At 38.4% G+C, this 5761-nt stretch overlaps 1 pseudogene; it reads left to right on the forward strand.

Moving 5' to 3' along the window:
* Window positions 1-4610: 4610 nt before the first annotated feature.
* Window positions 4611-5103, forward strand: LOC110211203 (peptidyl-prolyl cis-trans isomerase A pseudogene; annotated as a pseudogene).
* Window positions 5104-5761: the final 658 nt, after the last annotated feature.

Below are 5761 nucleotides of genomic sequence, written 5' to 3' on the forward strand. Positions count from 1 at the left end.
TCTCTGTCTGCCTTAGTTTGCTCATCTGTAAAATGGGGATTATAATAGCACCTACCTCCAAGGGTTTTTATGAGGATCAAATGAATTATATTTGTAAAGTGCCTAGCACAGTGCCTGGCACATAGTAGGTGCTATTGAAATGTTAGTCATTATCACTACTATTATTATTATAAAATATCAAAGCCCAGAACTCTTTTTCTTAACTGCTTTAAGTCATTCCACTGACCTTAGTAGAAAACTCCTGCAATTAGATCCTCACCAGAGATTCTGGCTGGATAAGTGCTAGTCACTGCTGGAAAAACCATCTCACATCAGTGAACACAGTGGATCAGTGGTGGCCCTTTGATACATACAGGACAGTTCACTAATTCATTGATGTTTCATTTCTCTAAGCCTTGTGTTCTCATTACGTGTCTTGCACGGGTGCTGTGGAAAGAGCACTGGGTTTAGAGACAGAGGGGCTAGTTTAGAGTTTGGGCCCTGTTACTCATTAGGATGCTTGCTTGGCCTTGAGTAATTCATTTAATGTCTCTCGATTTTGGTTTCTTCATTTATAAAAAGGAAATAACTAGATGGCATTGGAGAGAGGGTGCTGGACCTGGAGTCAGGAAGACCTGATTCAAATCCAGCCTCAGACATGTGACTCTGGGCCAGTCATTTAACCTCAGTCTGCCTCAGTTTCATCAGCTGTAAAATGGGGATAACAATACTTCCCAAGATTGTCTTGAGGATAAAATGAGATAATATTTATAAAGTGCTTTGCAAGCCTTAAAGCACTATATAGATGTTAGTTATTATTATCATCATTAATAATAATTGATAGGAACAAATTAAATAGTTCTATAAATGGCTCTATAACTTTATGACTTCACTCCTCCAGGATAGCTGCAATATCACTGGTACAGGTACTTTCTCCACCAAAACAAATTTCAATCTCTCTGCAGCCCATGACTGGTGTAACAAAAATAACAATAATAATTTTTTAAAAAATCTACACCTGATAGCCAATCTTCTGGTGGTGAACATCTCCAAATAGAACTAAGCTGGGCTTTGGCTAACACACATACAGTTCATCTTTGGGCCCACGTATCATGCCTTTCCCCCCTGGGAGGATCCAGCAAAATTTCTACTCCAATAGCATTTGATGAATTTAGGCTGACCTAGATGCTACAATGAGACCCTGGAGAAACACAAGATCATAGACTGAGAGATGGTAGGTACATAAGAGGTCATCTAGCCCATTCTCCTCCATTTATGTGCCTGGAGGCTGCAGCCATGAGACGTTATATAGACAAAGGACATTATTCTTATGTCCTGTGCTTCACAAAGTCCCATTTCTTCGTAGTCTGCATAGCACCTATCATGGTGTTATGTGTACAGGATATACTCAATAAATGCTTGCTGAATTAATTAAATCCTACTTCTCATTTAGCTAAGTATGTAGAAATGGGGCACTCATTATTCTAATACCATCAAAGAATACGAGCTATTATGAAGAGCTATTTCTCTAAAATGAAAACCACTTTTGAAATTTTCCAAAAAAACCTCTTTTATGAAAATGACCTTTTTTAAATTTGCAGATCATTTAAAAAGGAAATTTAACTGGAGGAAAAGCTTTAAAAATTCCCAGAAAAGAACTTCCCCTTCCTGCAGCCTCTATTATTGCTTGCATTGTAGAATCCATAGTGGTTATCTGATTGGCTTGTCAAGATTTTGTTCTTCCCAGTTTAAAATACCGACATTCTTACTAAATGTGATGGAGGTCTAGCATGAAGCTGCTTTGCAGTTTCCCAAAGAGAATTGAGCCCTTGGCTTCTCAGAGGCCACTTTGGCTCACAATGTTTTGTGGATAAAGTTAGCAACTCATATATCAATTGTCAAGCCCACAACCTCAGAGCAGTACCCAGAGCGCTCAATTACAGCCCTGGCTCATGAGGAGTGGGCTCTCCTAAGCAGACATGACCTATGCTGACTGGGCTAGATCTATTCTAAAATACTGCTGAAGGTCTCCTTCCAATTAAGAAAAGTGGAGAGAGAGTGGGACTTGTCTCAGTGAAGTGGAGGTTGAGTTGTCCCTATATTATGTTAAAATAGGGCCACTGCCCACTGGTGCTTTTACAAATCAGGTGAATAGCTACTTAGGGAGCTGGCTATGTAGAAAGGAGCTAGTTCCCACCTAGGAGTAAAAAATAATACGTGTACCAAAGACCCTCAAAGACTTCAAAGTACATGTACACTCGGGCAACACAAACTGTATAACCTCACTAACTCATTGAATTAACTATCCAGTAGCTTGAAGTCAGAGACCTATGTGCTAACCCTGTTCCCACTCAGTGCCTGGGACACTGAGTAAGTAATCATATACAGTTATTCCCTCCACATCACTACTTTCCTCATCTCAATTTTGATATATTGTGGATCAACATAAGAAATTAAATGGGGATTTTTGGGGAGTTTTGCAGAAGCTTGCAGACACATGAAAGCCAGCAGAGCCTATGACCAAATACTTAACTCAATTTTTACAATAAAGTGCTGTAAACACCCAATAACAGAAAAAGAAAAAATTCAAACTTCTTCTCTAGTATGAAAGGAGGGCCAAAAAAATTTACACAGATTTTCCAGATCACGGGGGAGGGGAAGGTATTTGCCCCAACCACCCTCAGAATGAAAGGGATAACTGTATTGTTTTTGTGCGTTAGTTGCTATTAGCTAGAAAAGGTATAACAATACCTACCTCACAGGAATAAACTGAGAATAAATGAGATTATAGGATGTAAAGCTGGAAAGGATCTTAAGAAATCAACTACTGCAACTCTGTCATTTTGCATATGACAAAACTGAGTCTCAAAGGAAATTATTTTGCATTTACTTTCTATGTATGATATAAGTTATAGAGCTGAGCTAGAGACAATTCAATCAGACTCACGAAAGCCTACTGTTAAATTTTCAGTGTGAGCATTTTCTCCTCAGAAATCAGCAAACATTACAACCAAGGCTTGATTTATTATTGTGTTGATTGTGGGTGACCCAAAAAGCTATGGAGAAATGTATGTAAGGAGGTTGCAGCGTCTAGCCAAAGATGACTTTCTTCCCAGAAGTGACATGAAAGATATAGTATTATCCATCAACTGTATGATCAGAAAGGAGGTAGGCTGGTCATATAAGAACAGTAAGGGGATAAGAGATGAACATCTGGAGAGTTATTCATATTTCATGGTTAGGCCATACCAATCTAATAAAAATGACAGTATCACCTATGTTAGTTCACATACTTGGTGTATACCAAGCAAAATATAAAGGAGTTACTTTATCAAATTGGGCTAAATCACATAAAGATTCACCTGAAGAAACAAAATGTCACTAATCTTTAGAAAAGTTAAAAAATAGTAATGAAAGGAAGCTAGTTTCTCAAACTATAAGTCAAAACTATTTGGTTTGATTTAAAGAGTTAGTCATTATAACAGAATGGGCAAACAAGACTCAAAAGCAATTGAACATTACAGCCAGTACTATTTGATAAACCCCAAAACACTACCTAATAGAGGGGGAAAAAATCTCTAAGTATCAAGAACTACTAAGAAAACTGGAAAGCAGTTTAGCAGTTTGGAAGGAATCAGGTTTAGACTATGTCTTGTACCATGAATCACAATAAGTTCCAAACAGACACATCACCATAATACAAAAGGTCGTATCATAAATAGAGATAAATGAAAGGTGGTACTTTGAATAACTATGACTGGAAGGAGAAGTCTCACTAAAGGGATAAGTGATCTTAACATATAAAAGAGTCCATGTTTACAATAAATATTTTAATGTTTCATTATGACAAAATTAATATAGCTAAAATAAGAATGGAAATAAATACCTGGGGAAAATTATAGCAAATGTCTCTTATAAAATTCTTATCTACAAAATAGAGAATTAATATACATATTTCAGAATAAGATTCATTCCCCAATACATAAGTAGACAAGAATTTAACCACCAATTTTCAAAATAAGAAATGCTATCAATAACATCGTGAGAATTTTTTCTAAATTGATAATAAGATAAATGAAAACCAAAACAAGAAGACAGAGAAGAGGTGAGGACAGGAAAGAAAGAGAAAGAGGAGAGGAGAAGAGAGAGAGAGAACTCATTAGTTCTGAACAGACAATAAAAATCAAAACAAATCAAAAAATAGTTTCTCTTAATCCACCAGCAGGACCAAAGTGAAAGTCTCCTGGGTATATTATGTGTTATTTTCTAGCTATTTTATTCACTGCAAGGGCAAATGGGTGGGAATGAAGAGTTTAAAAGACAGCAGACAACTTCTGATCATTACTTATAACTGAAACAAGAGAATAGCAGATAAGTGGTACAAATGGTCATCGAGCTTACAGGAAAGAAGATGCAGGTGGCCACTGTGTCATGCTGAGAACAATTATCTGTTCTTCTTCCCCAGACTTCACTCTCTGTGAGGAGAATAGAAAAATAAGGTTGGGGTGCTGTTGAAAGAGTATCAAGGAGACGCTGCCATCAGGAGTCCACATCTTGGTTCAATTTGCCAGACACCAATCCCCGCTGCCTCTGCCTCTGCCATCACACCCAGCCCAGGCATCTATGAGGCCATGATCAACCCCAATGTGTACTTCAATATCACCATTGATAATGAGCCCTAGCCAGATTACTTTTGAGCTCTTTGCAGACAAGCTTCCAAAGACAGCAGAAAACTTCCATGTGCTGAGTACCGAAGAGAAGGGATTTGGTTACAAGGGATCCTGCTTCCATAGAATCATTCCTGGGTTCACGTGCCAGGGTGGTGACTTCACACACCATAATGGCACTAGTAGCAAGTCCATCTACGGGGAGAAATTTGCTGATGAGAACTTCATCCTGAAGCAAGCTGGTCCTGGCATCTTGTCCATGGCAAATGCTGGACCCAACACAGATGGCTCCCATTTTTTCGTCTGTACTGCTAAGATTGGTTGGTCGGATGGTAAGCATGTGGTCTTTGGTCAAGTGAAAGAAGGCACGAATATTGTGGAAGCCGTGGAGCATTTTGGTTCTTGGGATGGCAAGATCAGCAAGAAGATCACCATCTCTGACTGTGGACAATTCTAAGGGGTTTTTTTGTTCTCTTTTGGTTTTTGTCTTAACTAACAAATCATTCCTTTCTAGCTGGAGAGAGCACCCTGGAATCCCATCTGCTCTTATATCCTGTAATCCTTTTGCTCTCACTTGCTGCAATTCTCTGGATTTCATTTCCTTTTCCTTCCACAAGTCTGGCTAGACAACAGAATTAAGTTTGTGATTATGAAATAAAAACTAAACTACAAAAAAAAAAAGAAACAGTATCAAGGAACCCCAGAGATATCGTATGATCATAAATCTATAAAGCCCCAAAAGCTGCTATTTTGATTCTGAATTCACTGGCCAAATTAACTAATTAGCCATTTTTTAAAAACTCCTTTCTTGTAGGGGAAGGGTGTGTGAGAGAAGGCTCTGGTGGATATGAGCTAATGGGAAAAGGAAGAGAAGGCAGCAAAGAAATTCTCAAGGTAATTTAGAGGATAGTAAGAAGGATAGGTCCTATAATTTCAGTGGTAAAGGACATTCCTCAGAAATTTTCTCTATTAATGCAAGACAGAGCCTTCTCTGTCACTCATGATCTTAGAGAGTTTCCTAGAGTACTGAGAGTTTACGTGCCTTGCTCAGTGTCCCAGAGCCAGTATGTTTCAGAATTTGCACTTAAACCCAGATGCCCCTGGCTTGGAGGCCA

The sequence above is a fragment of the Phascolarctos cinereus genome, unplaced genomic scaffold (assembly GCF_003287225.1).
Source record: "Phascolarctos cinereus isolate Bilbo 61053 unplaced genomic scaffold, phaCin_HiC Scaffold_1;HRSCAF=81, whole genome shotgun sequence".
NCBI classification, from domain to species: Eukaryota; Metazoa; Chordata; class Mammalia; order Diprotodontia; family Phascolarctidae; genus Phascolarctos; species Phascolarctos cinereus.